At 42.9% G+C, this 12015-nt stretch overlaps 1 long non-coding RNA gene across 1 annotated transcript in view; it reads left to right on the top strand.

Moving 5' to 3' along the window:
• Positions 1-10110, top strand: part of LOC123521092 — a 13767-nt gene extending 3657 nt beyond the window's left edge. The window contains exon 2 of the long non-coding RNA XR_006679576.1: positions 9811-10110. This is a non-coding gene — a long non-coding RNA (uncharacterized LOC123521092). The remainder of the gene's footprint in view (positions 1-9810) is intronic.
• Positions 10111-12015: the final 1905 nt, after the last annotated feature.

Below are 12015 nucleotides of genomic sequence, written 5' to 3'. Positions count from 1 at the left end.
GCGCGGCGCCGGAGCGGAGGGGGAGCAAGACGCGGCGGGCTGGAGGAGCGCGCGGGCCCGGCCGGCGGCGCGCGGACGCGGAGAGGGCTGAAGAAAGGGCTCTGGCTGAGTGACAGGACCCCTTTCAAAGGGCACGCAGGGAGGGGCGGCTCCGGATATGAATAGGAGAATTTTCAAGGTTTCACAGAGTCGGCTTCCCTCCTCCTCCCCTCGAAAAGATCTTTCTTCATCTTTAAAGGAAAAAAACCTAACAACTATGGAAAGTGCCTACATGCAAACCGGGTCCTGATGCATTTTTGTGTTTTTGTTTTTTGTTTTTTGTTTTCCAGCAGAAAGAATGATCCGTGAACTTTAAAAAATTCGCCTTGGGACGGTAAAAAGAATTGAAACATTAACCAAGTTGAACCAGGGCTTGGGGGCATCACTGTGCAGCCTGGGCGCTGCGCTTTCAGCCCCGGGTCTTTAGTTAAGGACGGTGTGGCTGAGGGGGGAAAGAATGCGATGGTCTTAGAAAGGTCTCACTCTCCCCAGTAACAAAACCTGTCACATCTTTACTGCTTCCGAGAACCGAGAGAGGGTCCTCACCGGAGCACCTCTAAAGTGATTATTAGCTGTCTCTGGGAGCAATCAGATTGGGAAAGGATCGCTGTGACGTGCGCAGCTCCTGAGGGCCGGCCTGCATCTGTGATTTTAACCTTAGAAACACTTTTATCATTTCCACACTCAACCCCAGCGTTTTCGCTCTGACTTTTTCCTTTTTTAATGGAAGGGCCATGCCTTATAAAGAAGGAAAGCTTTACCCAAAAAAGAAAAGAGAGAAGATTTAAACGCAACAGCCCTGCTTGCTGTTGTTGTCAGCATGGGTATGATTGTTGTTGTTGCTGTTGTCAACATGGTTATGATTATTGGGCCCTCCACTCCTTTTTGCACTTGATCTGATGAGAGAAATTTCTTAAAGAGTGTGAAATGAAGGACACAAAAGAAAGTGGCTCTTTTAATGAGAACTAAAGAAACCCCAAATGTAGATGAAGTGTACCGTAAAAGCTGCTTCAAAGTCCATCTTAATTCCCTTGGGCTCAGTCATCAGGAACCTGTGGTAATTGGGAGTCCCACATGCACGGAGGTGAGGCAGCTATGGGGTGGGGAGTGGCAGGGATGTGCCTTCCAGCCCTGTCGTTCCAAATAAAAATTTCGCCAAGAACATGGAAGTCTTCTAGAACTCAGGTTTCTGTGGCTGCTCCTGGCAGCTCCCTCCACCTGCAAATGCTACCTAGCAATTAAAGTATTTTTATTTTCTTCCTGAGTAACTCTGCTCAGTAGGGGAGCCTCATTCTTCTCCTTGCCCCCCAGCAGGTTGGGATATGCTGGGTCATATTTTGAGAGGTTTTTTCCTTCATTACCCCCACCCCGCCCCCAACTATTAGTCTATGATCACACGCCTGTTTAATTTTCTCCATATTTTTGAACCCCCAGCCTATCAGGATCGCAAAAATCCTCACAAGTAACATAGCCATAAATCTGAACAAAAATAAGACAGATTTCCTCATCGATGTGTAATAAAGTTAAAGGACATTGTTTTGTCAGGCCAGCGCTAAGTAGAAAATAAATCTCAGAGGCTGGGGACACAAAACGGAGCGCTGTTGGCAAGTACGTACATTTACTTTTAAAAGCAATAAATCAATGTTAAATTAAACAGCTGGGTACTCTGTCTAGGAGAAGGGACCATGTTTAAGAAGACCTTGATGGGAGAAATGGGCTCTTTAACAAGACACCAAAACCAAACCCCAAAAGTTAAATTTTGTAATGTGAACTGAGGCAAGACTGGACGGAGAAGTCCTCGAAACAACGGGATGAAGGCACAGGGTGCATGGCACCTCCCATCCTTCCTCGGATCTTTACACATGTTTGTAGGCATAAGGGGGCCATGGAAGTTTCATGTAAATGTTTTACAAATGTTCCAAATTGTTGGGCATGCTTTAAGGTCCTCTTGTTATTGGGTGAGGTGTCTTGGGGTGGGTTGTAATTTCTATGAAGTCCCTCCCCCCCTCCCCCGTGCTATAACCTGTGAAGATACCTTAATGAGCATGTTGAGCATATTCGTGTCTAAAGCTTCCTTTACTCTCAACGTGGTTGTTTGTACACAGTCAATAATAACATGGTAGAAAAAGAAAGAGGAGCCTCTTATTTCATATTTATTCTCTCTGTTTTCATGCCTAAGAACTTAGAACACAATTGAGAAGCACTTAGAACACAATTGAGATATTTCAATATTTCATTTGCTAAGCTGCATTTATTTAGTTTTTAAAATCCCACTACACTGGGAAAGACTGAGCGCAGGGCTGGGGGTGAGAGGGGCCGAAACAATAGCAAGCTCAAGCTCTGGCTCTGTATCTGCAGAACAATGTGAATCAATGAGTTATCACAGAAGCAATATTCAATAGCAGAACATTAGGAGTCGTTTAAAGCTTTGCCATGCAGGTACATTGGAGTTTATCTCCAACCTTAACCTGAAATTCTAAAAAGACTTGACAGAAGTTCTTTAGAAAGCAGATACATTGTTGAGATGAACTCTCTAAGTCTTTTGAATTCAGATCTACTGGTTCAGAAGAAAACCCTGGGATGCTTGCCTGTATAGAAATCAGTAGATTAGCCTTGATTTTTCATCATATAACAACCCTAGAAGCTTTGGATTGTAGTTGCATTGTTAGCACACTTCCAAAGGGCATTTATGTAATTAGGTAACAGGATTCAAACTTTTAAAAATGCAGTAAATAAATAAACAATGCTGCCCCCTCCCCCTTGAGCTACACACTAACAGGGGTATTTGGCAGCATCTTAGCTACCTTTGACTTTTCTTCAGCCCAAGGTAGTATCAAAGAGTCTGTGGCTTGAAGAAGAATACAATTCTAGTATTTCTATTTAGAAGGCAGCACACCACTGGGTTCCAAGACCATTTGCGTCTTGTTAAAGTCTGAGGCCACCCAGAGGTAGCTCGGGTTGCCCATCAAGGAAACTTCTGGGCAACCTGTATGCTGAGACTGACTTCTCAGATCCCGCTAGATTTCCCAGGGATGCACTGTCCTCCGAGGAGAAGCCCTGAGAGTCAGTTCAGCCCAAGGTGAGCCTTTAAGGCCCTGCTCCGTGTCTCCATCTGGAGAGGAAGGTGCAGAATGAGAGAGACCCAGGGCTGGCTTGGGAGGGGATTTGTGGAGAGACTGCTTGTTCTAATTAAAGACAAGAAGCAACCCTGTGCGGAGCTGTCCTTTAGCCTCAGGTGGGGGCAGAAAGGGTCTGTCTCGCCTTAGAAGTTCGGTTTGTTTGAGCTGCTGGGCTCAGGTGAGATTGGGCCAGTGCCTCTCACGGTCCCCCTTTGGCCCGTCCCTTGCTCTCGGTGCTAGCTCTGTGCTCGACTGGGGCACGCTTTGATTCTAACTTTGCTTGCTAGATGGCGCTCGGTGTCTCAGGACCTTCCGTTTCAGAATTAAAGCTGCTTTTTAAGCACCGTTGTTCTCAACTCGTTCTGGGTATTTGATTAGTGCAGCGATGGCACTGCGATGATTGCCCTGTTTTTGCCAGCCTCGTTCACTCTTTGATTCTGGAAGTGCCCGGGTGGGAGCTGCCCATCTTAATCCATCTTAATAATAAAATTCAGAGGAACGCGGCGCCTGAATTTAGGGCACATGGAGGGCTCGCTCCCTCCTTCAGCTGCACCTCAGAAAGCACCTCAGCAACTTTTCCTCCAGGATGGAGGTTTCCAGTAAGATGCTGGAGCAGCAGGGCCAGATGGTTATTACCAGGCGGCCAGGGTTGCCACCCAGTTCACATTCTACTGCTCCCATCCCCACTGCAGTGGAGCCCAGGGGATCTGGCGCCTTATTTGCCATGATGGTAGACCATGACTTGATATTCAGAAGTATCAGGATTTATTTGAAAAGAGAATAGTAAAAAAAAAAAACCCAACAAACTAGTTTCCGGAGATGTATAAGTAATAAAAGCTATTTACAAAGCATCTTTCCCAGGAAGGCTGCTTTGTCGAATACTGGTGTCTATTTATTTTAATCAACTGAGTATCTCTTCTCAGATATGAAACACATTTGAGGGGGCAGGGGAGGAGAGAACTCCTTTGTTGAAGGACAAAGAGAGGAAATCAATAGTTTTAAATTTCTGATGAAAAAAAATCAAGATGAGCCCACAGACCTGGATATTGTTTTGTGGACTGAAGATGTCATTTTCTTCACCGCCCCCACCCACTGACTCACCCTTGTGTGCCCTCAAACAAGGTGAGGATGGCAGCGGCTGCAAGCAAAAGAAAGCCAGCTATTTATAGGCAATTTCCAACACTTTATCAGATCTTAACTTGTTACCTACTTGCATTTTGGACTTAGAGAACTTATTTGAATAAAAATGGTGCACCTTTGGAAAATTAAGAATCCTCAGGGGTGGGTGGGTGGGTTGGGAAACCTTTTGTCAACTCTTGGCTGCTTTGGTGAAGAAGAACCCCACAAAGTCTCTCTCTAGGTGTTAGGCTGAAAGTAGCAGGCGCTGAAAACCTAAAGTGGAAAATTTACAACTTGATCAGCCCCAGCCACACACCAAAAACCTGCTACTGGTGCAAACATATGTTACAGATTAAGTTAAGCAAATGGCTCTCTCTCCAGCGTTCTCTCCTTTTTTTCCCCCCCGCCAGGGTTGAAAGTTGATCTTGAGCATTCACATTCGAGTGAGTTGTGCTTCCAGTGGATCACAGGATCCACCAACGCTGCTTATTTCCACCCCTCACCCCCCTCTGCAGGGTACCCAGGAGACTCCCTGTATTTTTATTACCCTCTTAAGAGGCTAGTTTAGAGTCTCAGGTATTATTTTCTGGGAACACACACAGTTTTGAAAGCTGACTAAGTTGAAAACTTGTTGTATTCTTTCCTCGAATGTTAGCTTCTAGATAACTAAAGTAAAATTCAGATTTTCTAATGGCTTATCTGTTTCTTCAGCTGCTCACGAATATTAAAAAAAGCAGACATTAAACTGAAGAATTTATGTTAAAGTTACTTTTATGTTTTATTCGATAGGGATAGGGAAGTAAGGTGTTTCTTTTTTCACTTCAGGAGACAAAATAAAGGAGTGTTACCAAAACCTTTAATTATGTCAGGGATGACTGAAATCCTGGTGCTTCTTGTAATGGGGTCACTCTTCGCAACCTCACTATAGTAGCCCAGTCATCCATCGCCCAGATCAATTATTTGAAGACCACTCTAGCTACTAAGGTGTCTTGGAAAGTGGTTTAGAACGAACTCTCTACTCTAGCTCCAGGATAGCTACCTGGGTAAGTGGCAGCAGCGAGAGCCAAGTCTCAGGAAACCGACTCCTCTCCTCTGTAATCTCCAACCCAAAGTTCTTTCCATTACATCTCTATGCTCCAATGATCACCCTGCAGATTTTAACCAATATTGTCAAGTTGAAGTTTGGTAGTTATTGTTTACACCTTTCCCTTCCCCAAGGGGTCTTGGCCGATGTTTAAGAGGTTATTGATTTCCCAGAAACCAAATAAAGAAGGCTGTTCTTTTATAACATATGAAATACACACTTTTCTTTAACTAAATAGGCGGTGTACATGTGACATTGACAAACGGGGATGAGACCAGGAAATGGATTTTGAAAGACTTTGAAGGGGGAAATGGGTAGGACAGCAGCAATCCTATGGAAGAGTAGGACCGGAATGAAAAAGGGAAAAGGAGAAAAATGCCCATCTTTGCCGTCGAGTGGTTTTAAAGTTTCACTAAATGGACACAGGTGGTGAGCAGGCATGCTGGAGACGCCCTCTCATAGGGTCCTGAGCAGTACACCTCTGCGTTTTGATCTATTTGAAATAATACGAGTTTCTCCTATTTATTCTCTTCACATTTTATCCAGCTCTGTCAAACGCCAGTTCTGAAATTTTTGACAGAGTTCTGAAGATTCCTAATTTACTTAGAATTATCCCGAAAAGTCATTCTGAAATGGGGTCAGGAACGCACTTTTTTTTTTTTTCATGTTTGAAATTCCTAACTGATTAATGAGCCAGATATTTTAACTTTCCCTTCTCTCAAGTCATAAGTGAAATCTTGGGGCACAGAATAGAGATTTCCCCAGACCCCAAAGGAGAGAACAAACAGAGGCCCCCTCACCTCTTAACTAACTGTTTCCCACACCTGATTCCCTTTTCTCTCTCCTCAACCCCTCCGGAAGGTAAGAGTGAAATATTTTCTTTATCCAGAGATACTCCTGGAGTGATCGCAGGGGAAAATGTCCCAGCTAAAGAATACAAATAAAAGCTATATTTCAAGAGCCAGTTCTGATCGCGAGAGGGAAAGCTCTCCTCTAACACGTGTGTCCCTAAGTCACTATTACTCAACAGGTCCCCTTTGCTACCCTGTGCACTTCAGCTGCCAAATTGCATTAACCAACTTAAGTTTTCCCCAGTTTTCATAGGACAGTCGTGCCCTAGTTTAAGTAGCTCCCTTGGCCTAATTTCTCTAGTAGCACGGGCGGTGCCTTACTATTGGAGCAAGAAGACCCGGGGGAGCACAAGAACAACCACACCAAGAGGAAAAATGATCGTTGGGAAGAACCCAACAGTGTCCATGCAAATTAAGGAAGGAACACAAACTTTGTCTGCAGCGCTGTCAGAGAAAGCAGCGTGGTCATGAACCCGTCTATGAAAATAGACTAAATGGCCAACCCAGAAGCTGATGAAATATTTGTATGTTTAGGAGATAGAAAATACTGATTTTGAAGCTAAACTAGTGCTACACAGTGGGCTTCACTGCGTTTTTTCGTTGCAATACTATGTCAAGTAGAGAATAACTTTATCCCCAAATGTGTTCCAATTCTAATTCGTGTTAAGATATAGAAACAGTTTTGAAATCAGGTTTTTGAAAGCTATTTTGTAGCAAAGAAATTCTTGAATTTAAGATACCACAGTCTTTTCCTTTATAAAACAAAACCCAAAACGCGTTCCTCCCCTTTCTAGTAAAGTTGGGATTAAGTTGGTTTAAAACTATTTTTTATATAACCCATCCTTAAGAGTTTATTCTGGGCTGTCTCACTTGCTCAAAATGCTGGATATTCAAACCCACCCAAAGCGGCTCAAAAGAGAGTACATGACTAGGATCCAATCTCAGCGGGGTGAACACAGATTTCACCCAAAAGCCAACAAGGAAGGTGAGTTTCAAAAAAGCGAGATGCAATTTGAAATCTTTGACAATTAGTCTTGTTTTAGGAGTGGCCACTCAGGTGTTGCTAGGGAGACCCGGCGATGAAAAAGACACCCCGCGGAAGTGATCTTTTATTGCACTCTGCATAAAGCGACAGTAAAAAAAAGAAAGCTCAGCGTGTGCAGGACCAACAGCTACAAGGTGGAAGTCGGCCAGGCCGAGGAGAGGTGGTGAGGGTCGCCAGGCGCGCCCTGGTCCCAGGTGTCGGATAAGTTCCTGTCCGGCTCTTTAGCTAGCGCGGGGTGGGCGCCCGCTGCGGAGTCGCCCCTGGGGCGGTAATTACGCAGCGTCGGGCGCACCGGCCTGGTCCGACAGCCCCGGCCACCCGCAGAGCCGGGGAGCCCGCCAGGTGGGTCGGGAGGTCCACCTCTGGCGACGGGGACCACGAGCTCCGAGAGAAAGGGCTCGCCGTTCAGGCCCCTCCACCGGGATGGGCACAGATCCTTGCCAGCTCAGGGGGAGCGGGGATACAGCTGGTGGCAGAAAAGTTCTGGAGATAATGCTCCCTCCCCGCCCCTTCCAGGGAGGTGACTGAGGGTGGCACTGCTTTTACCCTGGGCCCCCGCGCAGGCGAGGTGGAAGTTCAGAGACACTTGCAGGTAGATGGTGTTTCCATTTGGGAACTTCAGAACTCATGGACACCCGGCGCGGGGGAGAACTCTCCAAGGGCAAACCGCACACTCTGGGAACTCACAGCGCTGTGGACCCCGAGCCTTTGATTTCGGGGGACAGTGTCCGTGGGGAGGGGCCGGGGGACCCGGCGCGGGCCGGAACTTCAGGGTTCTGCCCAGAGAGCCGAGAGGCGGGCCAGGCGCTGTCCATGGTGCTGGGAGCGCGCGCGGCTTCGCTTCGCTCTACGTCGCTGTCCCCATACCAAGCTCAGGTGTAAAAGTAACAGCTCAGGGGGACCAACCTTGCGGGCGGCTAGATTTTCTGTTCTTGTTCTCCCCGTGAATGTGGAAATCACGCACGTGGCTGTATAATTAAACAGAATCCTAACAAAGTTCTCTTTCTTTCTCCGTGAGCCTGCCTTGCTTCAAAGTAATGCGCTCAGCGATGCTCGGTGCAGTCAGTAAACAGGCGGGAGGACAGAGAAGGGGGTGAGACTCTAGACCTATCTAAAGGCAGTTGGCTATTTCCAGATTTGGTAGAAAATGAAGGCACAGCATGACTTAACCTGTGGGAGAACACGAGTTTATTGAGAAAGCATTAAGAATACATATTCATTTCATCTAACAGATTCTCTAAACTCCAAGCTTGCCAATGGATGCAGTTACATTTTGTCAGCAAAATAAAAGGAGTGATTAGCCTCCTGTCATGTGTATGTGTGCGTGTAGATTTAGAATGGCTGAAATTTCATTCTCATTTCTAAAATGATACAACTGCAATCTTTTAAAACAAATTGGATTTCTTTGTAAAGACAACAGAAAGCAAGCAAACCTGACACAGAAAAAATATTTCAAAATTAGGGTAGATAGCTAATTAGAAACATAATCTACTTAGGTGAGCCACACATTTACAAACATATACAAATGTACATATTATATATGTATATATTTAGGTGACAGACATTTTAGGTAGAATATTAATTATGATGTTTGGAACAAATCAGAAATGTGACAAACAGGAAAAAATGGTAGTTTATCATAATTGTGTTAATCATGAAAACTTACTTAGCCTCAGCAACTTGAATCCATGTGACAACGAAGAAGGAAGGCGACATGAATTCAAACAGCTGACACGATGATCAGCAGTAACTGACAGCATCTCATTTGCTATTTGATATCAAGCACTAGATCAATATTTGTGAGATCAATGCAATTTTAATGGTTTTCTCTGGAAGCTGTATGAAAGCCAAATTGTGACACTCAGTGCTAGGGTTATTTTTAGAGTTGGTTATTCCAGGGGATGGGTGATATTAAGTAATTTATTGAAGCAAAGCAAAAGGGAAAAAAATTCACCACGATAAATCATCAATATTTCTTCAGTTGATAAATCCTGATTATCCAAGTGCCCAAAGAAGGTGTGAACATTTATTGGGAAAAAGCCATTTATTTAATTATGATTTTGGAAAACGAAGAGATAAAATCAGCCTTTGGAAAATTATTTGGAGGTACGAAAAGATGAACTAGATCAGAGGTACCTTTTTCCAACTGGCTGGGATTAGGTGGCACTTGAGAAAAAAAGAAATGAAAACAATAAAGAGGAAAACCTGGGCCTTTCAGCTGGAGGGTCAATTCTCTCACGTGTGGAATTTAGTAGGAAATAACTGATTTTTCTCTCTCTCTTGCAGAATAGAAATGTGTGAGCTCTAGCTGTAACTCTTAGTAATGCTCCCAAAAGGCCAAATGTGCGTGTGGGGGGGTAGTAATTAGTTATAAATAGTGTCTATCATTTTTATGAAAGTTTTTACCTTAAAAGTAAATGTAAATGTAGTTGTTTAACTCAGAGACACAAAAAATCCTGTCCATCTAATTATGTTTCGACTCAATTGCTTATCAACTCATTTTGTTTGATAAAAATGCTAAACATGGGGTTTTTTTTGTTGTTGTTTCTACAGATTCGATTTTGAGGATTTTTCACCCAGAGGAACCCAAAACCTTCAGCTCACCCAATAATTTCCAGGGGAGGTAGATGTGAAGGGGGAGGGGAACATACCTGGATGACCCTTTCCATCAGGGCAGGAACAAAGGTGAGGTGGATGTCACGTTTTTTAGGTTTTAAGAGACAAGCAGTGTCTTTCATTTCTAATTAAAGTTTAATTTAAAACTTGGAGAAATTGATTTTTCACTTGAAGAAATGTGTGTTTAAGAAGTTAAAAAATCTCTCATTAAAGAATGCTCATCCATTTTGAGATAAATACTTTAAAATGATGCATTTCTTAATCCCTTCCAAATATTCCCTTTACATGATTTTGTTGACAGTAGCTGATATATTATTACACACAGATCACTTCAAACAACAAGCATTGTATTATATGTTCTTAAATAAAATTGATGCTGATTTGTTTTTGCAATAAAACGGAATCATGATGAACCTAGCATATTTTCTAAGAACTAAGGACATACATTTCCCAGGATTTTAATAACTCCATAAAAAGTCACAATCTGCATGTCTCTATGCTCTGTGTGGCTCAGATTTGGCAGATTGCCTACTAATTGAAGACACCTACCCAGCTTAAATGAAAAAAAAAATGTTTTTAATGAAATAAAGCCAACTTTACACACATAGACAATACATAGAGAATTCACAGATACAAGTGATTCGGAGTATTTTAAGACAATGTTTATTACAATGCCCTATAGAACTTGAACATCAGCGTCTCATTTAACAGAAAATAAGTTTACAAACATTCATAGTGACCAACATATATTGAGCACCTACTATGTTACAGGCACTGAAGTGACACATATTGTATGTGTTGTCTATTATTTTAGAATGACAAAAATGGGCATATGTATCTCATGGATAGATATGGAGTTACACACTGTGTGTATGTATCCCAATGAGGTCTTTTAAAATATCCCTGAGTTATTTTCAGAAAGGGAATTAACTTTATATTCAATTGGAGCTAATTTGGACATCTTCACGATTAATCATACTTTGGACAATAATTTTTTCCTTGCCTGAAGGACAGTACTTCCAATTTAAAATTTTAGTCCTCCTAAAATGCTGTTATTCTGAAGCCACTTTGAAGTAATGCTAGTGAGTCTAAGATCCAGATCTACTTGTTAATCTCTAGTTTTGCCTTCAAACAGAAATCGGTTACAAAGAACTTGGAAAGATTTTGAATCTATTCAGGAGACGAAAACGCTTTAATTTTCTGAGGAGCAAAAATTCCCCAAGAAACTTCATATAGCTTCTTAGATTTTGCTTAGCATACGTGATAAAACATTGATTGTTGCAGTTTGGTGACCCATGAAATTTGGGGGTTAGTTTTCTCTTCAGACCAGAGCATATAATTATGCAAATACAGAGCTGTCACTGATCTGGTGAAATACTCACAAACACAAGCACTCTGAAAGTGGACAGAAAAGTGAAAATGGTTGGTGATGTGAGGGTGCCATGGTCTGTTTTCCTGCCAAGTTTCTATCCAAGTTCATTATTCAAATTGTAAACTTTTAAAAGAGACATATCATTCTTGAGGTGTTGTTGTCTTTTCACTTCAGATTCTTTGTATTGGTATTATTGCAGGCTGGCTACAAAGTACAGTTCAACATTATTTTACCTATGACAGTTTCCCATGTTACCAGAAGCAACAGCCCTGGGGGAAAGAACAGAATGATCAGGACAGAGGCAGGGCCTCTCTAGATTACTTTCTAGAAACATGTTTCATGTCTGCTTCAAACAGATGTCCAAAAATACAGAGAATAAATGAAAAGGTTTGCAATCCCCCCACCACCACCTTTTATTCTTCCCACAAACCTTAAGAGAAAGTTGCATGGAAGGCCTCCTGGATTACGTAAAAATCCCCTTGACAAGCTTTTTACATCAAGGGGAAAAATACAGGTCACTGTGTGATGTCCACTTAATGGTCAAACTTTCCGGAGTACTTTCTTCCATCTAGCCAATTAAAGCCAACTATATAATATTTGGTGACTTTAACCTTGTGATTCATTTACAATTACTATTCCTCTAAACCTCTGTACTAAGACATAGCAAGAGTTCTTCAGTGTGATCATGCTCTTTGGCATGGAGGTCTCCCAATTGTAAAGTTACCGGGCTGCTGCATAGTTTTAGATGTCATGGAGAGCCCCACTGATGA

Source organism: Echinops telfairi, unplaced genomic scaffold, assembly GCF_000313985.2.
Source record: "Echinops telfairi isolate 266 unplaced genomic scaffold, ASM31398v2 ScPeMD7_7469;HRSCAF=8507_1, whole genome shotgun sequence".
Lineage (NCBI taxonomy): Eukaryota > Metazoa > Chordata > Mammalia > Afrosoricida > Tenrecidae > Echinops > Echinops telfairi.
The sequence above is the reverse complement of the archived record's forward strand: the minus strand, read 5'-3'. Positions and strand labels throughout refer to the sequence as shown.